The sequence below is a fragment of the Grus americana genome, chromosome 11 (assembly GCF_028858705.1).
Source record: "Grus americana isolate bGruAme1 chromosome 11, bGruAme1.mat, whole genome shotgun sequence".
NCBI lineage: Eukaryota > Metazoa > Chordata > Aves > Gruiformes > Gruidae > Grus > Grus americana.
In genome coordinates this window covers 9,571,199-9,596,986 of record NC_072862.1, presented here as the reverse complement: position 1 = coordinate 9,596,986, position 25,788 = coordinate 9,571,199, and the positions used below count along the sequence as shown (strand labels likewise).

The window sequence follows — 25,788 nt, the reverse complement described above, 5'->3', positions numbered from 1 at the left end:
TTGTTCATACATTACTTACAAATAGCTTTAAAACTCATAACAAAAGCTACAACCAATAATCTCAATGAAGGAGCTGTCATTAGCAGTCAGCAAGAAGTCTGAGAAAATAGGCAGTAGCATCCAACCTTTTAAAACTCTCTTCTACCACCTTCCACAATTATCTTAAATATAAATGATAGTCTCCCCAGTGACTGCTCCTAGGCATGCTTTTTCTTTTTTTCTCTCCCTCCCCTCCCCCCCCCTTTTTTCCCCTCCTTTTAATTCTTTTATGTAATGCCAAAAAATAAATATATAGTTTTTCCAAAAACAGCAGGGGTGGGACGGATGACACACCACAAAAATGTTTTCTTTGAGAGCATTCCTGGAGAGTTTTGCTTCCTAAACTGCCCCTCTCACAGAAGAAAGTTCAAATAATACTACAAATAACTGTGAGGTTTGAAATTGCTTAGAAATAAGTGAATTGTTAAAAAAATAGAAACTTTATTTTACACCTCAGATAAAATTCCTTTCCAGACCTTATTCAACAAGCATAATTTTATCATCTAGTCACTAGATTGAGATTCATGTTACCTGAGTTCAGTACTTTGCGCTCTCACAGACTTCAGGACTAGTTTTTCACACATCACTCCATCTTTCTGTGAGTGTAATGAGGACCAGTTCACTGATGTCTGTGGAGCTTTCAGATGTCAAGAGTAGGAAAGGAAAATAGGTAAACTCAGGGATGTCCCCAGTTCACTAGTACTTGGGGACATACCAGCAGCTTGCAAACTCAGAACATTATTGCAGTTCAAATAAGCAATCGCTATTTTTCAGAATGATATAACGTACAAAGGAAAACACATGTTTACACTGATGCCTGCAACCCTAAGGGTTTTAAAAATCAGGCTTGAATGCACACTTGAGAACTTACAGGGCCATGAACACGAAAAAGCCTAAAATAATCTTCTCCCTCCACAAAGACTAATGTGGAAGTAAACAATGTAAAAAGAAATTTGTATCTGTATTATTATTTGTAATATCAAAGACAAGCAAAAACCTATACAAATATTCAAATTATTTTTCAGCTACTGAAGTGGCAAGGGTTTTACTCCGATGCATCAAAAGCTGAATTTTAATATTTCACCACAGTAATCTACAGTAAGTTTTACAGAAGAAAAAGAAAGTAATCCCTCAATTGCATAGATTATCCAAAAAAGATTTGCTGGAGTTTGTGCAGGTTGTGGACAAAATAGAAGCACAAATCTAAACTGAATCCAAACTCTGCATGGATGTTTAAGCTGGTCATTGCTGAGAATCAATGTTGTATAAATTGTGCTTCTTGCATTTGTAAAAGTACATTAAATGAAAAAGTAACAACACTGAAAAATAATCTCATACTATGGCCATTTTTTTTTTATCATTATAGCAACAATAGTTGGAGTTTATATGCAGCAAAAAAGACCAGTGAGCAAAAAGCAGTATTATCACCTACTGAGCAAGACAATATTTTAACACAGAAAAGGCATTCTACTCAGCTACTTGAACTACATTAGCACCATCTGTCTCACCTATTTTGGAAACATTGAGAAACGTCCAGTGGTAAGGTACCATTGAATTGGCACTTTGAGCACCTGGAGCAGAAGTTAATACTTAGATGTATTTTTGCCATATGTAAACATGTAGTCAAAGAGAAGACCAGGTCCATTTACCTTGCTGTACAAGATAAGCTTGAGAACCAGTTTTCCTTTTAATAAGTCAGACAAATTTGCCGTAAGAAAATTAAAGAAAAAAGAACCACCAAAAAAAAAAAGGGGGGAGATTTTTCCAAATCTGTCTTAAGAGTCATGTCAATGGTCTGATCTTGACAGTTGTTTAAGATATAAATGATATACATGGACAGCCCTTGAAAACAGGATTTAGCTTTCAGGAACCTTCAGAAACACATTTTCCTCCCCCAACCCAGAAGTGCCATCGTTCCCCACTGGTTGCCACATCCATCCTCTGCACAGACCAGAGGTTCCTGGCTTGTTTCTCAGTGCGTGGAAGGGGTTATAACTCCTCATGCCCTTTCCCTACACGTCAGCCAAAGCCACCGCTCTTCCTCACAACAGGCCGCAGCAGTGGCCAGCTCTACAGTCACCCTTCCAAGCTACTTGATCTTCACCTGGTTATTTCCACTCCATGTATCCCCCAGCAATCCCACTCCGGCAGCAAGGAGCAGATACATCTCACCAGCTCTGCACACAGGCAGCACACAACTGGCCACGCTTGCTCATTAGGTCCTTACTCTGGGTCTCACTTGTAACACACTTGTTCCTTTGTAGTGTGGCCTATCCCCCCAGCTGAGAAACGAGAATTTTCTTACCTTACAAACCAAGGATCAACACATGACAAACTACCAAAATATTTCAGAAGTCTATGTTGCTTGTGAGCAAGAGAATTAAAACAGGAACACTGAAAGTTTGTTCCTTGTTCCACATCCTGTAAAGGACTGAGCTCCTTCACCAATAGCACAGTGTATAAAAGGGGTCATTTAAAAAGAAAAAGAAATCAGGTTGCTGGTAAAGCCATGGTGAGACACATTAAACATGGCTCATATTAATTAAAATACAGAAGAAAAATTTGTAATTTACTCAAGACTCCTAGCTAGTTTTAGATGAAAATGACATCCTGTGGGTAGCAAATCAGCATGATTTGGTATTACACATTTTCAAACTATTTAATGAACCTTTTTATTGCTATTATTTGTAGTTTGAAAAATAATTTACAAAGAAAGAAGTGTTTGAAAGTATGATATTTAGTCAAAAAAGCTTAAAGCCTGGCTATAACTCTGAACTCCTTGCACACCCATCACATGTGTCATCCCACAGATGCATAAAACCAGAGATCATATGATAAGCAAAGATAAGATGGGAGAAGATGCTCATCCTGGCAGAGAAGAGGCAGGGGAAATTGGATTAAAGTAGTTCATTTATTTTTTAATAGAAATTGCTAATGAAATGCTGCAGGTTAAAGTAACGGCTGTTCTTTAGTAACTAAATTCTACACAAGATACTGTAAATAGTTCAAATTGCCTGCTTTTTTTTTTTAATATAGAAGCTTTAATACTATCATAAGTAACAGCAACACTGCTAAAGCACTACTTCACTCTTACGCTAAAGATACTTTGCAGTCACATTGAACAAAGGGGAAATGTAGATCCTACAGTTCACGTAAGCGAACTAATGAACCAGGAGAACAGGTAGGTAAGAAGTGGTAGCTACTTTAAGTCTTCTACCTGAACTGGCTCTCTGAAGCCAACAGGCCAGGAAATCAACTCAGAATATCTCCTGAAGCAGATCTGAAGGGCTTCCTTAGGGAGGAGCTCCAATCCATCTCAAAACTAAAGGAAACCAAAACCAGTCTCAGAACAGCTGAAGCTCTTCAGATACAAGTGCAGAAGTAGAAAGTCTAAAATTGGAACCTCATGATTTTGCTCTCTATAAAAAAACACAGTAATTTTTTTTTTTTACATGTTTATGTATTTTTAACTGTTCTGCTTGTTCGATGTGCCTGCTGTATCTTCTGTGAGAGCAACACGGCAGGCAGCAGTGCTGGTAACAGAATGCTAGACACTTCTGATTCTTGCCAGTCTGGTTCTCCATTAATCTTCACCTACATTCTATGCATCAGCAACTGTAAACAAACTGAGATTTCACAGAAATCTGATAATCACATCTTTGAAGTGTTTTCACATCATGTAAGCTTAAACCAGTGTCTAATTATCTTTTCTGAGAAGGAAAAATAATCTGTGAGGCTATGCAAGACTTACAGTGGTGTGGCTGGAAAGAAGAATGTTGATTTTGTCTTGGTTATTTTGATGACGTCTACTAAGTAATTAGCATTTTGCGACAAGATCTGAAAAAAATAAGGATCACACACTAAAAAGAAACAATATATGACATCTTTAGGTGAGATGAATAGTTATCTTGGAACACTTTGTACATGAATTCATAGCAAGATCTTTGGAAGCTTGTATGTGTCAGTTCCCCTAGATCACTATGACACCTAGAACATTATATGGTATATAGCATCATTAAATACACAAATGTCTAAGCCATACATCTGAATTTCTACACTAAAGCGCAGTGTGCTCAAATCACTTGAAAAAAGTATACGCCTGATAATTCTCTAAAGGTAACCCATTTGCCTTGCATTCCTAAAACAAGCATAAAACCTTCAATAAAGGAAAGCCAGCTTTCAGAATTTCTCATTCAAGTTGGTAAGAAAGAAATATGCTATTATTAATTAAGATGAGACAAAAAGGTTTTACCCATTTGGCATAGAAGTATCCACTCCCTTAAAACACTGACAGATGTTCAGTGAAATGTTATGCCATCTATGCCATTTACTGTAGTCTGCTGTCAAGATCTTCAGCAAACCTCATTACCTCTTCTGGCAGTTCTGCTACTGCACTGAAAGCTTATCTGAACAGGACATAACATCTTGTTCTGCAGTATGGCCGGGTAGTGCAAGGTCAACACTGCAGCCTTCATTTTCTGTTTCCGTGCTTGTATTACCATCTTTCTCGGTCCAAATGTTTCAAAGATAATTATTAGATCATGGTTTTCAAGCGGATATTTAAGCACCTATACAAATAGGATTGGCACAAATAATTTTATGGGTCTACGGCTGGTATGCTTAAGCCAGCCTGAGAGTCACAGTTGAAGAGTCCTTGGAGATTACGTAGTTGCTCTCCCTTTTTCTTGGAACACAACAGCAGAAGGGTTAGCACTCCTCCAGATCTTGAATATGCTGTCAAAGACAGGATGTTGACCTCCAGAACCTTGGAGCAAATGCAAAGATATCCTAAGATATTTTCATAACTTCCCATAATTTCCAGTAACTTTTCACATAACGCACAGTTCACATTAGGCACACGTGTATTATTATAGGAATAAGACATACAGGCTTGGCAGAGTCAAGCTGAGTAAGAACAAAGTAGCTTCACACAAGCAAGAATAATTTCAAAAATCTTTCAAAGAAATCTTTTTCCACCTATTCAGAAACCACTGTCGTACACAAGGAGAAAGCTTTTAGATACATTCTCAAAATTAATGAAATTAGTATTTCAAAATATTTATTAACCTTTGGCCATAAAGTCTTTTCTCTCAGCTACCCTCTTTTACCTTAAATATTTTTCTTTATTTGTTAAAGCCATGATACAAGCATTACTAGGCTTAGAAGTCTAGCTTAAGAATGAACACAGGTAATTGATTTAAACATCAGGTTTGGACATAATTCAAAATTAATGTTCAGACAAGTCATATACTCTCTCTATATATAAGACAACATCTGCACTGGCCCAACTACATCAGTCACGTGAGAAATAAGGTGCAACCACTAATCAGACTTCTGAGCAGAGACAATTTTTACAAGGAAAATTGTCTTTTCACAAACAGGACACACTACAGGTAATGGATGAACTGTAGCAGCAACAGTACAGTTCTTAGTGGCATTAATCTTAAGGGTGCTACTACAGCAAACTTTCCCTTATCTAGACCCACCAACAGAATGGTAAACCACTTAAGAGTTTTCTAAGTTGAAATATGTTAACTAATGATATGGTATTAACTTGATCCTATTAATAAAGCCATAGAATAGAGACTTTTTACCAATATAAATCAGTATTACATGATAGTAATTCCTAAGGAGGAATAATTATGCCAACGTGAGAACTCTCAGTGGTGTAGCTGCATTCAGAAGAAAGCATTTTCCTAATATAAATATGCTGTCATAAAAAAGCAGAGGAAAAGTAGTAAAAATGTGCATTTCAATCCAGTGGAAGTAATGCCACCATTTAACAAGGTGCTTCAAGTTTCTCAAGGGAGTGTATTTGTAACACAACTACTTTGTGTTTCCAACATGCCATGTGTCATTTGTCTTTCTGAAAGAAATCCATGTTATCAATATCTATTTTATTGCTCAGTAAAATTTCATTACACATGCCATTATGTCTACATTCTGTTATTTCCCTAGTATACTTGCCACTTCTTATATTTTTCTAAAGGTGATATGTATTTAAATTCACAAACAAAAGAAAATAAGTAGCCATCTCGCCTAGGCAGCCATTTCACCAACAATTAGCATTTCTCTTATTCAAGGATAAACAAATTAGGTCTATGTTGGACTTACTATTTAACTTCTTTGGAAAAGGACTCATACATAGGTTTGGTTTATTTTAAAGGATGATAAAAGTTCTTAGCCCAGGGCCTGGCAATGGAAATCAGCCAAAACCTCTTAACCTGGAATCACTTACACACTTTCACACAAAACACTGAAATCGATTTACCAAATAGGATTTTAACATATCTGCAGCCATAGGCAGAGTCTAGAAGTTATTTCCATCCATTATAAAAAAGCAAACCTCCAAGCCAGCAATCTTATTGTGATACATAAAACCACCACATTAAAATTCAAAAGGTGCATCTCTCTTAGGCCTTTGGAATACCACTGATCTCTGAGCTTAAATAACTTTTTCTCCTGCACACATTTCACATTGTTTTTACCATCTGAAACAGTTTGAATTTCTTTAAATATTGCTCTGCTTTTCAAATCCCTGTGGTGACCTTGTTCAAGCTGATGCTGCAAATTCAGAACTGAAAACCAGTTCTGAAACCATTGCACCAGTGCTTCGTGTCCCTTCTTCAGTCTAGGGGAATCTTGCTTTGCAAGGAAAAGCAGCAGTGGCCCAGATCCATCTCACACACAGGAATGATATCTTTACCATTTGAAACACTAAAAATGAGAGTTTCACAGAAACATTAGCCCAAAAGCCTTGTCTTCCTGAAGGAACATGGACAAAGAGACTGTCTAAAAAAAAAGGCTTCTAATCACCTCTGCTCATTCTATTGTAGAACAAGACAAAATAGCATAAAAATGTTGTATAGACTAAAATAGTTTTCAGTAGTATTCAAAAGTTAATCCAGGCTCACAGAAGCCTGAAAAGAACCATGCTAGAATGATTTGTTGGTACAAAATCTAAAGTTTATTATTAATATTTTTAATGTCTTTAGTTCTTTTGAAGCACCATTTTGCCATTCTTTTTTTCAAACATGACCACCTCCACCCCCCAAAATAATAAAATTCATCAAATCCTTACTGATGGCATCTTGCGGGGAGTCTATTTTTAAAATAATACATAAGGAAGTCGATCTTTACATAATATAAAGAAAACTAGTCTACGTAACACTGCCTCCTTATTTATCTTCAAAACACCATAGGGTCTCTATCACTCCTGCCAGTGACATTGCTGTTTCCCATGTTAATATGTCAAAGTGAAGACAATCTCTGTCAGAGAGATTCTGATGAAGGTGTTCTAAGGAGGCACTACAAAAGTCAAGAATAGACATTTCTATAGTTTTGAAGAATGTTTCGGAGCAGTACACTTTTGTGAGCAATCAGATTTCAGGCAATTATTTGTATTTATACAATAAAGTTAGTCAAGGCTTTTGTCTTGCTTGACAAATACTTAGTGTCCATAAACCAGATGCCTCTAAGAGCTGTATTTACTTACATTCTCTGTTCCTGCCTTCATGCCTGCTTAAGTTCAAGAATCTTGAAACACTTATTTTGTTCCTGTTGAAAAAAAGTAGTAGTATTGACACCCCACCCCACCCCATCTTTGTAACTCTACACAAAATAAGCTAAGTAAAAAGAGTCACAAAGAAAAAAGGAATTATTCCTCCAAGGAAGTGCTTTAATGAAGTAGAAAAGAGCATAAATGTCTCTGGATACCTTGTGTGGAACATGGGAAGTTACATGAAGAAAAAAATACAAGGAACTTGAAAGCTTAGTAAGGTATTCTGTGTCCTGTCAGAAAATGGCTGCTACATAAAAGCAAAAGTTACTGCCCTAAGGGAAACCTGCATTTTCTTTGCTGTTTTTTTGTTTTCCATCATTCTTTCCTGCTGGAGTGACACCTTCCAGCAAGGCAGTGTCAACAGGCTTCAGTGTATGGAGAACAAGCATAATACAACAACAAATGTATTCAGGCTGTCAGATGGAGTGTGTATATCTGTTAGAATTAACAGGCAGAACTGATCTGTCCACATACTGTAAACTTCTACTTAGAGGCTAACAAACCCTCATCACCAATTAAAAACATCTATTCCATTTTAACTACCACCAGACTCTTCAGGTGCTGACTTCGGATCAAGATAGATACGAAGAATCACAGAACAGTGATTTACTCTTACAGTAAATCAAGACTGCTTATTCCTCAGACAACAGGCCACTCAAAATATTCCAAACTGAATTTAACATCACAGCAGGAAGGCAGGGGGATGCACGAACAACAGATATACTCCTGAAGATATGTACCAAAGAATGTGGGAACAGGTACAACCACAGCAAAAGTTCACACCACTAGTGGTTTGAGTAACAGTCCACTGAAGTCAATGGAACAACAAACCCAGCCTGAACGGCAGATATAGAGAAATTGCTCTAAAGTTAAACGGAATCATTTCAGGTACAACTGCAAGTTTAAGAAGAAATGAGAACAAGAGCATGCCTTGTCCTTCTTCCTGAGCCAGGTTAACTTAAAAAGCTTACCAAAACAGCATGTTGACCACAATGCTCATTCCAAGCACTCAGACAAGCAACCCTCCCCAGCAAGTCCAAAAGCATGATAACCACCAGCAGAACAGAGGCAAGCAGCCTCTCCCACCAGTACAGCCAGCTCTAGAAAAGGTCATCAGTTCACAGCCTCAAATCGCCTAAACTTTCCCATAACATTTCAGTGCAAACCACTGCAGCAAGGTAAGACATTCTTTCCACTTAAGCAACTTGAAGGGATCCCTTTCTCCCATCCATTGAAGCCCACTACATTCTTTCTAAACAGCACAGAGATAGTTTACATTCTGTATTTGAGGATGACATATAGCATTTGGCATGTTTTTCTGAACGATTTTTTTTTTCCCCTCATCTTTTTCAAGAAAAGATCTGCCAAGTTTCTTTAGTTGCTGGATCAACAGATAACAGAGATAAAATTTCTAGTTGAGGTAAAAAGCTGAAGGACAGAAAGTTATAAGAGGGATTTTAATTGGAAGTAATTTTCATTACACATTGCTGGTACATTTAATGATACTGCTACTTGCAGACAATGAAGCAATTTCTTTTTTTTTTTCTTTATTCACAGTGTATTTGATACTGAATGGATACAGCTAGGAGAACAGACTACAAAGTTCACTTAGGAAAAACAAAGGTTAAGTTTCTTCTACCAACAATGGTGAGATATGTGCTGCACCTCTGAGCTGTTTATACCTGGTAAATGTTTACTTTAGTAGAAAAGAAACCAGATGTATAGTTGTTTTAAATTATTTGCAAGCAACTGCTGTGCAACAGTGCTACCTCTCCTGCTAGATATCACTGGAAATCAATTTTAGCAGATTTTTTCAAAGTTAGCCAATGAAGTAAGAATGAATTCATAGCAATGGTTTCTGGTTTTGCAAAAGTTTCTTGTTTCTCTGCTTGTTAGCCAACTCTGCAAATGCCATAAGAAAACTCCCTGCAACCTGTTAGTATCCGCAATCTATTATTATTAGATCTGCTAATATTCTTATTTTAGCAAAAGTAGGCAAAATTAATAATTCAATTAGCAAACTAGGTTGCACTCAATCACTTTGCTGCTCTTTGGCTCAGACTATGAATCTCACAGGAACAGATTTATCTGTGCAAATTAACAGGTATCCTTCGTTACACATTCCTTTATATTGTTATGGTATTGACAATAAGCAACTCTCCAAATTCCATCTGATGAAGCAAGGACAAAAGGCAATAGACACAAACTGTAGCATGAAAAATTATTCAAAGAGAACAATTCATTTCTGCAACAAACAGCCCAGAGGGGCTGTAGAATATCCCATTCTTAGAGATTTTCAGCGTTAAACCGGAAAAGGTCCTGAGCAACCTGCTTTAGTTTTAGCTTTGAGCAGGCAGTTGGTCTAGAGACTTCCACTATCCTATAATTCAATGAAATAACAGCAGGTTCTGCGTGACAGCCATAGACTCTGGAAAGCCACTGTATCATAACTATGGCAGTCATAATTAGACTAAAACGGTTGCTGTACTAAGAGTTCAAAAAAATCTGGATAGTGGAAAAAACTGTGACAAAAGTAAGGTAGTAACACAAAAGATGTAGTTAGAAAGGATTATCTAGACCACAACCATTCAAAAATGCAAGGAGAGGACTTGAGCAACAACAGAAAGCTCAAAATGCGTAGGATGCAGAAGAGCAAGAACTAACAAAGCTGTAAATACAATAAACTGGAAATTAATATAAAGAATTGAAGAGTATGAGTTTGACAAGGAGAAAATGAAAAGTCAGCAAAGGAACAAAGAGTAATGACAATGAAAACAGCGGGTGAGGTAGCTGCACTAGCATCACAGCAACAGCAGAGGAGGTTAAAGCTTTTATCCCACAGTGCAAGATTAGAAAGGTCTTAGGTGCTTTGGCACGGTCACAAGAGAGACATAGAAGCATTACTATCAGTCCATCTTTTCCTGAATAACACTGGTGCAACTGATCTAACCATATCTGAAAGAAAAATAAGTCAATCAATGAAAAAAAATATGCTTGAAACTATTTGACTATAATGATCGAAGTATGATAGATTGTTTTTTTCTTTTCAAAACTGTCATTCATTGGTTTCTATATTTGATCTAGCTCAGGTTTCCTCTGTGTCAGCACTTTAAATAATACAGCAAAGGTGCTGACAATAGTTCTGTTAACATTACTGTGAAAGCTACTAGAACTAAACGAGGTTTTCAAGATTGCTTATATTTAACTTATGGCCTGAACTGCAAACCTAAAAGTGAGACTCTGCCCACCATATCTCAATTTTCAGTGTATTTGGCCTACGTAGAAACAAAGCAAACTAAACAGAAAAGTGAAGTCATTCTTCATGTTGAGAGAAGGAAAAACCCACCAGTGATTCCCAATCTTGCCAAGTTTCTAATTAAAAATTATTTTCAGAATATTTCCTGTTTACTATCAATGCAATTGAACTGCAGCTATTAAGCCCTCAAGTACTTTATCTTCTTCATAAATACTGAAGTTCCTTTAGTATGTTACAGTGCAATCTATATTACCACAATTGCTATAAAAGCAGGTAACTGCTGAAAATATCATTCAAGATGAAAATATTGTTAAAGTGTTTACAGAACAGTCAGCATAAGAATTATTTACTCTCATAATCAGAAAAAAACAGTAATAGTAAATAGAATACCCAGCAGACTAAAAATACTGAATTGTGTTAATAACAGTTGCGTGCAATTTACTCTTGCAACCTTCTGGACAGAACTTGGTTCTTTTCCACTTAGCTTTACTTGTACTCACTGTAGTGGAAATTGTGGGTCCCACTACCCCTGCTGAATTATGGACATAGTCTGAGAACCACCTCACAAGTCTAGATCTCACCTCAAAGCACGAGGAACAACCGGTACAAGTGGAATATATACCATCATCAGCATAACATTTCTGTACATGCATCAACAGCCAGAGTACCCAGCTCTGTGAATAAACCCCAGCATCGCCACCCACTGTCATGGCTTCTGCCATGACTTTTCCTACAGGGTGCATTCGTAATACAGTCTCCATATCAGTCAGCAATGTTGGACTGCACTCACAATACAAGCCTCTTCGTAACCGTACATGCTTTACTACCCTGTAGGGAAAGAACAGTGCCTTGGCCATCATTAAACAGCCACTTGCAAATGTCACAATTCACTATGAAGAAACTGGCACTTCAGGTGGTATTAAGTAGCAACTTATAAATTTTGCTTTTCCTTAGGAAACAAAAAGCACAGAGGTGCTGTTTAGCAGTAACGCGTAAATTTAATCCTCTGGTGTAAGAAAATCATCTCTGATTGTACTACATAGTTCATACAACATGTCAAGTACCTGTTTTATTATACCTGAAGGTATAATGGAGTTGCTTTTCTTACACAGAGAAAAATTTACAAGTTGTTGCTTAATGTTACATTTTGGTATTCCCTTGTAAAGGGCTGAGAAATTCACACAGTGTTTCTGAACATCACCACTTTCATTCTGTAATGGAAGGTGAAATGAAACAACCTAAAGTTTACTGCTAGGTCTCATGGTATAGTGCATTATTTTTCCAATTCTGTAAGGTCATTATTTTCCCTTCTAAAACACTTCAGTATGTTTTTCTTTTTTCTGAACATTTAATCTGACATTTTAGGCTTTCTGTTGATATAATAAGGAGCTGAAGTACTAGAAACACTGGGATTTCCATTCAGAGTAATTAATCAAAATTCAGTTTGGGGGCCATATAAAAATTAAAAATACAAGAAAAGCAGTCTTACAAAATGCAGTAAAGTTACTGCTCCTAAAAACCCTGAAGAACAATAATTGGATAAAACTGGCACAACCACCAAATTGATATACTTTCTCTAAACCAGAAGACAACATCTTAATTTTTAAAATGCTAAATAAGACACTGCAATATCTCAGTAACACGCAGGCAGCTAAAACATCATAAAATAAGAAGTGTAAAACTCCACTGTCTTTCAATACCAAATAAGTATTTGTATGAGATTAACAGCCAAACCCCAGTGACAGATGAACTTTTAACCAAGAAATAAGGTGCATTTTTAGCTGTTTTTCCTCTTGAAGAAATTCCTAAGTAACACATGCTTATTATGGCAAAGTAAAGTCTATAATTTAGGAAAACTCCACCTAGCAGTCACATGAATGGTATACTAAAGCTACCAAAATATTTTCTCTTAACCATAAGCAGATTATAACTGACAGTGCAAGAGATTAAAGGCCATTTTATTACTTCTCAGTGCCACTCTGTCCTTACAATGCTGTAATTATGACTGGTCAAGTAGATCTCCAATTTGCACTACACTTCCAAATCCTGATTATCTGTGCTCTGCAGACATCTGCAAATACATACATCAAAGCTGCCAACTTTTACAGAATGTTAACCAGGGTCCATTGTTCTTATATTCTCTTTAGACTTGAAACCCAATGCTTTAGGTCTATAAACCAGTCCAGTTAGTCATTTTCTTACAAGTTATTCATGTAGAAACTATAATGTTCTGTTCTCCCCAGAAGCTTATAATACATCACATGGATAATAGCATTTGAAAAGATTAAGCAAGAAATACAGGAAACACCAACAAAATTCAAAATATATCTGAGTCATTACTGGAGAAATTCCATTATTTTTTTAAAGAGTAGTTCGGAATACATGGGGGAAACAGGGGACGGACGACAACACTAAAAAAACCCAAAAACGAAACCAAAAAAACAATGCAAGTTTCAAATAACAGATGCATGTAAGAACTCTGCAAGCATACAGCCCTCTCCACTGGGCACTAGCACTTAACAAGGTACCTTTTAAAAAAAAAAACCACACAAAAAACCCAACAAAAGTTGGTAGGAAAATTTTGCATTAAGAAATTGTCACTCAAATAGTAATACTTAGAATAAAACACAGACTAAGGTAAGTGGAAGATCATCTCTATTAGCTGACAGAAGAACTGAACATGAAGCGATAGTAATGAGCATCAAACCAAGTGTTTAAGCCTTTGAATTACACAAACTGACCTCAGACACAAACAGTATGCCATAAAGTATTAAACACAAACTGCAGTAGAATTAGCTTCATATAGACCTAACAGAGCATAAATCTCCATTTAAGTCTCCTAAAACATGAAAAACCACACAAGTGAAGCTGGTGAGACAGCACACAATAGTCTGAGCTTCTGCACCAGCTTGTCTTCTCCTGAAACTAGAAAGTAATTTCTAACAATTAGGATATTCGAGAACTGGAACATATTTTTTTAGAGGTTGAAAGACTACCCAAGCACCTTGGGAATTTCATCACTGTAGGTTTCTGAGAATAAGTTCAATAATAGAGGCAATGGTTGCAAATTCTGTCTTGGGAGATTCAGCTGGGCATTAAGCTTGGCAATAGATCAACATCCTTAGAAACTTAACTAAACAAACCCATGGCTAACTTGATCTATTGTTGGCAATGATCATGCTTTAAGCAAATGTTTGGACCAGTCCCTTCCAAGCAACGGGCTGCCCAGCCAGGCAGTGGAATCTCCCAGTCTTGGATATTTAAAATATCCAATAGACAAGGCTCTAAGGAATCTAAGGATTTAAAGTCAAAGTTAGCTCTACCTTGAGCAGGAGTCGGACTAAGATCCAAGTATAACATGAAGTTCATTATTTATAGTCTTCAATATGCCACTGAACCTGGTTTGTCCCTGGCTTTGCTTACAGATATGCCAATTCAATACCTGTCAGCTACACAAGGTTTACAATGCCTAATTTTGATGTGAGAAATGAGATTTAGTTTACAGAGTGTGAACTTTCTGTCTTCAGTGTCAGACCTCAGAAAGAAAAAGATCTTCCAATGCCCTAAAGCCTCTTTAACATATAGTGTACTAATACAGAAGTAGTAAATATAGTATTTAACTATTAATTTGCTACTTCATTAGTTAATAAACAATGTAGAAAAAGATCACAGCAACTTTTAAAATTGCAATGATCACTTTGTAAACTCAGTTAGAAATTGGAAAAATAAAATTTCATATTATTTATATCAAAGGCAACCCAGATCTTCAGCACCGTTTTGAACTTCTTTACTTCCGAAGTCATTCTTTAAGCAAGCAGGGATCAGTAGCAATACAACAATTACTTATACTTACAATAAACTCCACTACTTTGCCAATTATCTCAACAGAGTTGCATTGGTGCCAGCGTCTGAAGAGAAAATGTTCTCAGTGATCACCACCTCTGACACAGCATCTCATCATAACACGATACAGAGCAATAATTGTAATTTAATAATGCTGTCTGCAGTGCCCAGCCAGCAGCTGCAAGCACAGAACATAAGCAAGAGTTTCAATACAAGCAAAATGGCAATTCCGCAATAACTAATAAAATGTCCTTTCTTTTCTGTTTCTGGTACAGTAGGCAGGGTTAATACTGAGGCCCAGAGATGAGAAAGATCATTCAAAATAGTGAATTCAGCAGTCTGGTTGTAAGACTTTGAAAGAGAGCAAGACAATTAAAAATCCTAAGCACAAAAGTTTCATCTTTTCTGCCTACCTGGTGTCTTTAGATAAGTCAGTTTAACACTCATGACTAAACACACATCACTTTACACACCAAGTAAACAAGAAATTGAATGAACTACTTTTAGCACAGAAACAAAATTAAAAGTACCCAGAAATCTTGACTACCTAAATAAACATTACTCAAACAACTGAATTTAGAACTCATTTCATTCAAACTCTGAAAGACTAGGAAAATTGGTCTGAGAGAAAATTTGTGCCTTACTTTTCTATTGCCCATGCTGCAACTGCAGTGTACAATCTTTTTATTTCTAACCAATTTTGTGTTCTTTTAAAATATGAAAAAAGGCTTAAAGGTCCCATTAACATGAATCTCATTGTCTTCACTACAGAACATCAACATCGCACTAAATCACCAAGCTGTACAATTTCTGAACTTTCTGTATCTCAAAATAATGACAAACATTAAACCTGTTCAATTAAATGCAGCATAACAAGAGATAGTTTTCTAAAATTGTTACTGACTTTTTTTGTATACGTAATTGTTTTACATGAGCCACTGTATTTTAAAGAAATTACCTGTTTTCCAATCATGTTAACTATTATCTGTTCTGACACCCATTTAACTAGCAAGGATTCAACCACTCATTCTAAACATTTCCATTTACTATGTATTTATCATTGAAATAGTTTTTGCTGTCTCTTATCTGAGCATCTTCGGGACAACTTCAGCTGTTTTTCCCATCTATACCTGATTTAGAAAAAAATCGTGACAGAACCCAATGCCACTTTTGAAACTAGTAACAAAATGTCATTGGAAACGGTTCATTAAAATTGCAAAATACACATTGCATCCTCCCCGTTGAGTCAGCATCTACATTGTTAAAGACACACTTAAAGACAGTAAATCCAGTTTAAGTCACAACTTCTACTAATATTCAAGTGTTGAAGTTCTTAATATGGTACCTGAAAATATTCACAATATACCTTTTGGTATAGCAACACAACTGTTCCAAATACTATGTTAATTCATTTAGTGGAAAATATTATAGACAAATATTTCATGAATCCAATTCAGTAGTCATTTTTATAGACAGAGACACATAATGTAGTGGGCACACGAGCACATAATACATGAACCCAGACTTATGTGTTGGGTTTGCGTGGCAAGGTTTTGGTAGCGGGGGGGCTACAGGGGTGGCTTCTGTGAGAAGCTGCTAGAAGCTCCCCTGTGTCTGATAGAGCCAATGCCAGCCGGCTCCAAGACGGGCCCGCCACTGGCCAAGGCCAAGCCAATCAGCACCTCTGTGATAACATATTTAAGAAGAAGAAAAACACTTAGAGAGAGCTTTTGCAGCCGGAGAGAGGAGTGAGAAGATGTAAGAAACTCTGCAGACACCAAGGTCAGTGCAGAAGGAGGGGCAGGAGGTGCTCCAGGTGCCAGAGCAGAGATCCCCCTGCAGCCCGTGGTGAAGGCCATGGTGAAGCAGGCTGTCCCCCTGCAGCCCATGGAGGAAGGATGAGGGGGTGTAGAGATTCCACCTGCAGCCCACGGAGGACCCCACGCCGGAGCAGGTGGAGGCACCTGAAGGAGGCTGTGGCCTGTGGGAAGCCCACACTGGAGCAAGTTCCTGGCCGGACCGGTGGACCCATGGAGAGGGGAGCCCACGCCAGGGCAGGTTTGCTGGCAGGACTTGTGACCCCGTGGGGGACCCCACGCTGGAGCAGTCTGCTCCTGAAGGTCTGCACCCCGTGAGAGGGACTCCATGCTGGAGCAGGGGAACGATGAGAGGAGTCCTCCCCCTGAGGATGAAGAAGCAGCAGAAACACCATGAGATGAACTGACCATAACCCCCATTCCCCGTCCCCCTGTGCCGCTGAGTGGGGAGGAGGTTGAAGCCGGGAGTGAAGTCGAGCCCGGGAAGATGGGAGGGGTGGGGGGAGGTGTTTTAAGAGTTGATTTTATTTTCTCATTCCTCTACTCTGTTTTGCCTAGTAATAAATTAGATGAATTCCCTCTCTAAGTTCGGTGTGTTTTGCTCGTGACGATAATTAGTGAGTGATCTCTCCCTGTCCTTATCTCAACCTACAAGCATTTCGTTATGCCTTTTCTCCCCTGTTTATTGAATGAGGGGAGTGAGAGAGTGGCTCTGGTGGGCACCTGGCCTCCAGCCAGGGTCAACCCACCACAACTTAATAGTCAAAGTTCTTCAAAACTTCCTCAAAACATTCCATAATACTGAAGAACCAAACTAGATGCTCTAAGACAAAATTGGGGGAAAAAGTATCACTTTGCTCTATTTATATTCCTGTAGAACAAAGTCCTTCTATCCCAGCTTCTTACAATCACTTATATACCAACTTATTTTTACTCATGAGATTAAGTCCTAACAGCTTGACACAGAAGGAGCAGGGGAAACTTCAGTATAGGTAAGTAGATGGCTCAAGCAAAGCAAAAAAGTACGGTTGAAGAGATATTTATCCAGTTGAAGTTAATAAAATTTTTGAAATAGAAGTTATTGAATATATTTATTAGTATTGGGTATGTGCTGATGATGTGTCCTAACATTAGAGTTGATTAACACTGTCCATAAAGAAGATGATCAGAATACTTATAGAGAGAAAAATCAAATCATTTTGAGGTCTGGAAAAAAGCAAATAGGCTAAAAATATATAGTAAAACGTGAAATTGTACACTTGGGAGCCCATAACAACTTAAGAGCTTATCAATTGCAAACAGCAGAAGAGATGTAAGACCAGGATTTATTACAGGACAACACTGAGCTATTGTGGTTCATTCGTAAGTGTTTTTGAACTTTAGAACACATGAAAATCCCTAACCCAACAGTAAGCAGTATCCCAGGCCCACTGATGACACAACATCAGGACTTCTCCATCCAGTCCCAGACACGTAAATTGAAGAACAGTGAATAAGTTCAGAGAAAGGCTGTTAATATGACTAGATAAAAAAAGAATCTCACAACTTCCAGCTTCAAAGTGCAATGCAGAAGCAACTAGTTCATACATAAATGGTTTGTCAAAAGTATATTCATATCTGCAGAGATAATCTCCAAATTCTGCAACACCTAGTACAGGTTATCCTTCTCAATTTAAGGTGACTTCTATGTAAAAAGTACCTAACATACATTGCTACGGTATATTTTCTGCCTGTTTTTGTCTTTCCCCCTGCTCCCAAATTTATTTCCCCCACCTAGAGGGGACTGTGGGGGATGGCAAACAGAACTCTTAGCAAGAAAACTGATAGAAGTCAGATAACCTAACTCATAACCCAGAACTCACAACTTATCATGAAAGTTTCCAGACATGTTATTTCCTCTATTAAATCTTAGCAAGAAAACTGATAGAAGTCAGATAACCTAACTCATAACCCAGAACTCACAACTTATCATGAAAGTTTCCAGACATGTTATTTCCTCTATTAAAATCCATCTGCATTATGTTTCATTACCTTGGTTTTGCTAATGCAAAATACTTAGGTTGTAAGAGCACTGCTGATAGTGGTGATAATCATTTTGCACAAAATTAATCTCAAGGGGCCTCAGAGTACTGCAGATTTACCAGATTGAACACCTATCCCATTACATCTAGCAGTCTTAATTTAAGCACTTAGACATACAGAAAAATTCTACTTTGTGACAGGTATTTAAAGTCTGGCATCTTTTCAGATATTACAAGAAATCACACTCAAGCACTGTTTTCAAGTAAAGACAAGAGCACAAAGTTTACATATGTATTCAACAGTTTTGTAAGTATTCAGAGAAATCACTGGGTACGAGTTGGACAGTGCAAAAACAAAACAACATTTATAAGTGTTTCTTTTCCTACAGAAAGTTGTTTTGAGTAGTTCTTTTTTGTTCCTTTTTTTTTTTTTGGCACTCAGATTCAATCTTGGCTTCTTTGGAGGGATCCATCACTCTCATGTGTCTGTGTTATAACCCCTAGGTTCCAACCATTACCATAGGCAGAACCAACCTTATTGATATATGGCAGACTACAGATACACCTGTTTGAGAGGAGACAAGAAGCCATTTGTTTAAGGTAAAGTATATTCAACTTGCCAAAAACCGAGGTGCTTGCATTCTGTCTTACCCATAGTTGGCAATTTCCCCAAACTCCTGGCTAGACACAACTTTGTCTTAATCCCTTGCGCTCTACCAGTACCAAGTCGCAAATACCTTGCTTCAGAATATAGCTACTACTAAATATAGTTTGTGGTAACTGGCTATACCCCATAACTTCCCTCTGCCTTTTTCAGTGTCACACATTGTAATCAGCTCCAATTTCTCAGTTTTGGCAAAGCTTACAGGTCAGGACTTGAGGATGATAAGACATTACCAACTCAGGTACTGGTGCTTTTCAAGGCTCACTGCTCTGCTCCCTATTTAAAGTCTCCCTTGTAAGGCTAATCTCCCAGGAAACCCAAATGCATGAGCATTCTTCATTAAAATAGTAAATGTGCAACTATTCTTACTTTATTGCATTTATTTCCCCATTATTCACCACATAAAGACAGTGTTCAATAAGAATGCACAGACTAAACCTAGCAATAAGATAATGTTAAGCACTTCAAACTCTTCAAAAAGCTCAAAAATTTGTGGTTATTTCTGAGATTCCTCAATTCCTGTTCCAAAAGAAACACAGTGCTCCTTCCTTAGCATACAGCACAGTTCAATCCTTTTCGGCTTTGTCCGTTATTCCTGTTTTCCTTTGTTATTCTCCAAATTATTAGAAAAATATCACTTCAGGATCTAACTATTGGTGCTACAGTTTTAGTTGTTGTAGCTAGGGGTGTTCCATATTCAAATCAACAGTAGCAGCCAAGCAACTAATGTGACAATGCAACTTCTGTTTTTCCTGTTAAAAACATGAAACCTTACTTTCATAACACTTACAGAATCTGCACTAGTCATTCTTATAACTTTTATAAAGCTTTTAAAAATTGACTGCATTAACTAATTAATTTGACATTAACTAATTAATCTACTGACCAAAGAAAGAGAAACTGGTACTGGGAAATGATTAGTTTGGAGGTTAAATTAATTAAAAATAGTACAGTAGTGACAGAATTTAATCTCATACTTCTCATGAGAGCATGAAAACACTCACAGCTGCAGCAATTTGTGATAAATCCATGGAGAGATTTCATGATGGGAGTGGAATTAATTTGTGTCACCCCAAAGGGTACATGTGCTCACTGAACAGTACCTATATTAAAAATACGCAAATGGAATAAACCAAAAGAATCTATCGTTTGAGCTAGTGTGATACATGCCCTTCAATATCAAGATACTATTATTTGCATCAATAAAATTCAGGGGATCACAACAGTGGTCAGGAGGACCAGAATGTTCTTTACAGTCTGTCTTTATCTGTGTGAATACACTTCCTTCACTAGATTAAATTCATTCTTTATGTTCTACTTTTATCCTGATAGCTTTTAATCCAACAACTTGAAAACCGGGGAATGACCGTAAAACGCAACCAAGACAAAAATCTGTATGTGCTTGAGGGAGGAAGGACGAAAGAGGAAGATAAACAGGGCTGGGGACAGACAGAGGCTATCACAATACTCAATCTTACAAGTACAACTACTAAGCAACAGAGCTGTAGACAGTTACCCAACTCAAGAAAGATGGACACATGCAAATCATCCTTAGTACATAAATACACTGAACAGTATACAACAAAGCATACTAACTATACACACATTGTACTTATTCAGAATTATTTTTGACATTTTTGATGCTGATGAATAAAAAGTCAGTCTGATTTTCTTTCTGATTAATAGAGGAGCTCTTAAATTAACAAAGAAACTGTCTTTCTGATATGGGCTCAGTTACATTGATAAACTCTTATCTATGACCTAAACAAGGGTCACAGCTCAAGCTACATACTCCTGCTGAATGGGTATTAGCCTTTCTTATATTTCCTATCCAGTCTTGAAAACATAATATCTTAGAAACTGGTTTATGCCACTCAGCTGCAATCACCACTCAGCCAAGAGCAGAAGCAGAGCAGACTGAGCTGCAATGAACCTTCCAAGCACTTGGCTGCTCATGGGCTGGCTCAATGAAGAAAATCTGCCTGTCTCAAGGAGGCTTTGCAGGAACACAGTCAGCCCTGAGCAATGGAAGAGGCAACATCAGCAGTTCCAGTTGGTTAGGATCAGGAGCAGAGGAATAAAACACTCAGGAAATGGATTTACAGAGATAAAGTGCCCACCATCCTCCACATTTTGTTTCTACTCATAGCTCGCTCACCTGTTGTTCGCTATGAGTTTTCCCACAACAGAATACACAAAGGTAAAAGAAAACAACTCCACAAGTAAAAGTCCAAATATGTTTTAACCTGCACAATCCTTTTCCCTTCTTTAGGCTTGTGTTTAAGCATGCTGGTGCACAAGCCCAAAGATAAATGGGATACCATGGCAGAAAACTTTAAATCTGCTGTTCATATACTGAATAAAGAGACAATCAAGGCCATGTAAGCACTTGCACAAAGAATCCAGCAACACACAAGGGCAGTGAAGGGCCACAGACGACATGCTGCCAAACTCAACACTCCCACATCCAAAAGCAATCACCTCATCACTTTCAGGAAACTACTACTAATTCACAGCTCTAAAAGAGGAGGGACCTCTGGGCCTGAATACAGAGAGCAACAACTAGATTAATGAACAAATTCAGTGGCCAAGAAACATCAGAGAGGCACATGAGAAGATGGAAGTATGAGCTACTCCAACCACAGGGAGTTAGGCATCTGCAGTAACTATTGATCTCTCCACACAACTCTCTTCTGGAGCTTACTACCAGACATTCTGAATACATGAGCCTTCTACTAAAATAAGGCTCTTACTATCCAAGTACCTGGGCTGTTTTGAATGGAGAATGGAAAGATGCAGCTTCAAAGATTTTTTTGTCCCTACACCTCTTAATAATAAGAGACAGATGACAGAACCTTACACCTTTGAGGTGCATTGCAGTAGCATACACCTACAACTGAAAGCGAGAAATGTTTTTGCAGCTTACACATGCATAATCCAAATGGCTGCAGATGTACTATTGCAAGTACTAGTGACAACATAGTTATGGCAGCATAGTTTCCAGCATGAATCGTACAATTCTGCCGAGAAGTTAAGGCAAGCACTCACACTAAGCATGCCATCTGTAAAAGGGAGATAGTATTCTGTCCTGCTTTTGGTATTATTAGCAAGGTATCTTACACATGTGAGCAGAAACTTATGCTACAGCTTATGACAACAGCCGCATTCACTAGGTGGTACTGTCAAACAAATAATAGTAATGCTAATAACTAGAAGGACCTATTAAGATGAATCAATACAAAAAGAAATGACAATACATATGTAAAACATTATCTATTCATTGAAAAATTACAAACCACAGAATACAACCGAGCTGGCAACACAGCTAAATTGTTATTGATTTGTATTGAGACTTTTTCCCTTCTTAACATTTCTAGAATTTTTATATAACTATATATTACGGCTGATAGTGAAGATGAAATCTATCAAATTCCACACATCTGCTGAGATACGCCATTCTGAAATTAACTGTCTTGAAACCTATGCTTGGAGAACATGAAAGACATTCAATTTCCCAATATTAACTCCTCTTACATCAATAACCAAATTTAAGACTGTTTGGATTCTTGTTCACATTGTAGAACAAAACCCAGTCTCTTTCCTGTGGGGTCACAAGAAACAAGTAAAACTAGTATTTTTTTGAACAGTTGCTCAGAGGAACACATTCAGCTGAGAAGACTAACATTTAAGTGGCTGAATAAATCAGTGACTTTTCTAAATAGAAGTATGATGTAATCAAAGCTTTTGATGTTGAAGTCATGAAAATCTGATGATTAAGTTTTTATTACCAATAACATAATTCCATTTTTAATATAAGCAATTTAAGTCTGTTTTAAAAAGGATTTTGGCATACAATATAGACTTCTAACATCTAGTATAGACTAACAAGCTTTTACATAGCTACTCAGCTACACAAGTAAAGCAATGATCAGTTAGAGATGCAGGCCAGCATCTCCAAAAATGATGCCTCTAGCATGGGTTGTGAGTGTGTCAACGTGTAAATATGCACTGATAAAAAGTTACAGTAATGAGGGGACTCTGGCAAATGTTACATATGCTCAGTTATGATGCAGGTATCCACCACTAAGGTTTGTTTCAAACAAAATTCATTATGACTTAAAAACCTTTTATAATTATTTATCCTATACTGTTGTAATTTCCTGTTGAAATAAAAATTATTGTGATACCAAGTGATACCTGAATATTTGAGAGATACACGATACATGCTATTTATCTCACAGACACAATCTTTAGCTTTACATTAACTATCCTCAAAAATCAACAGGGATCTAGTGATACTGGATATAAACACCACAGCTATTATTTTTTGTGAAGGAGGTAACATTTAAGCTTCACAAACCAGGAAACTACTTCCTGATTACTCTCCCTCAATCCTTATCACTAAACTAATTTATCATGTCTTTTCCCCTCCATTGTTAATCTCACACTCCCACACAAGGAATTAATCAGAGACCAACAAACCAATACCAATGTTATCTGATATCATTAATGACACATTTCTTAATTAACAAGAAAAATCTATTTATCAAAGTTCCAGCTTCAGGTTTTACATGCAGCTGATAGACAGGACAGTTGTGTGTCCACCTTCAAAAACAGAACCACACTGAAAGGGCTCAGAAAAACATTTCCTTTGCTCATTTTCTGATAGTCTTCCTGCTCATCTGGACAATTTTAGACTTGGACTACCATCTAGCCTTGCCATCTATTTGCTCTGTAATACTCTACCTGCTGTAAAATATTCGTTCAGTAGTTAAAGCTGGAGATACCCGACTAGGAAAACACCCGATACAGTGAAAAGATAAACTAATGCCCACTACACCAGCACAGAGGCCAAGGTCTAGTGCAGACAGGCTAGAACTTTGCAAGACAGAAAAATTAAATTAACATCACAGAACAGTACAAACTGGGGTCAGAGTAAACAATGAGTCATTCAGGATATAGTAAAGCACAGAATTTTCTAAGGAAAAAATGGCAGGTGGGCTTTGCTGAGAATGGTGGCTTTTTTTTTAATAATCAGTAATTTTTCTTAAAAATTAGGTAAGACTTCCTCCAAATTGTTTTTAAGATAAAAGGCAAGTCATAAAAGACTACAAAATTATTATTTCTGATACCCACCTCTGCAAACCAGCTAAAGTTAAAACAAAGAAATAATTGAATATAATATGCTGCAAAGGTCTTATATTTTTATCTGATACTTCACTTGATACTCAAGGAGAAAATTGTGTGTTACTTTGAAGATGCTCCTAAATTATGTTTCCTTGTACAAATTAGAAACTTTGACATTTAAAATGAATTTTAATAAGGTAATAAACTCAGGAAATTTCATAACTCCATCCAAGATACGAGGTCTCTCTGACCTACTGACAGCTTACACTGAATGAAAGTCATCGTTCAACTCATGAGGCAGCACACCAATAGATATTTGGGTGAGAAAGACAACTATGAGGGGGAAAAACAGTTCAGTCTATTTTTAGCACTATCTTTACAAGTACTTCAAAACCACTTCACACCATTGTGGGATTTGCATCATACTCACAACTGTATAGCAGGATTCAATATTTCATTTTTTTCTAAATACTGAATAGCCAAAGTTTTAAAGAAATAATTCCATTCTTTAAAAAAGCTACTTTTCATCTCTTCTCTTCCAGAGTAAAGCCTGAAAGTTGATACCAACCAGGCTAAGTGCTCATAAACCAGGAAGTAAATAACAAAATCAAAAATTACACATTTCCACCTACTGGTTCCTTGAAGCTTGATTTTTTAAGAGATGTTTTTTGTATAATTAATCTGTAAAACATGGAACACAATATTCAGTACCTCTTTCCAAGCCATACAATAGAAATATAAAGCTTTAACATAATTTATTTAAAAAAAACAGCTATCATATGGTACTTTTTCTAATTATGTTCCTCTTATTGAGTCCTAATGCTACAATGCACTCAAAACCAAGTGTTTGCACTGCATTTTTTTCTGGTCTGCTGTTCCACGATCTTGATCCAAGAAGTTTTCAGAATCATCTTCAACTCAAAATCTGAACCATACATGATAAATCATTGCTATTCCCACAAGCTTCACTAAGACTTATTTGTCCAGCACCTCTCAGTGCCGACCTCTCTTCGTCAGAATCCTGCTTGGGAAAGGGCTACAAAGCTTCCCCGGATATCCCTCCCACAAATAAAACCTCTGAGTACAAACCAACTGTAGGTATTTAGATCCCCTAGTAGTGATGAGAGATTGTCATAAAGATAGTATAAAATGAAGCTTATGTGATTTTATAGATTGTATGTTTTCCTAGCATTAACATTCCCAACATTTTTATCTTTAACTTACTATGATTTTACTCAGGATTTAACATGGGAATTTTTAATTAGTATTTTTACAGGATATTTCACAATAAGGAATGTGGAAAATATAAAGCAATACCATGGAACTGAAATAATCCAACATATTGCAGTAGTAGCACAATCTTAACGGAAGATAGTACATAAACAATGCTAAAAATTTTTTTGAAGAAATTCCTTTTTTAGTTCATCTTTTCTTAGTTACTGGATTGTCCATCTAACAAA

The 25,788-nt window shown here is 37.1% G+C and overlaps 1 protein-coding gene across 7 annotated transcripts in view; it reads right to left on the bottom strand.

Moving 5' to 3' along the window:
- The window catches only part of FHIT (fragile histidine triad diadenosine triphosphatase), a 674,280-nt gene that overhangs the window by 502,733 nt on the left and 145,759 nt on the right, over positions 1–25,788 (bottom strand). Inside the window, exon 1 of one of the 7 annotated variants that reach the window (XM_054838557.1) lies at positions 2,345–2,370. The exons of the other annotated variants lie outside the window; for them this stretch is intronic. The gene's annotated coding sequence lies outside the window, so the exon portion shown is untranslated. Of the gene's footprint in view, positions 1–2,344; positions 2,371–25,788 lie in introns of those variants that run through there. 7 annotated transcript variants of the gene reach the window in all.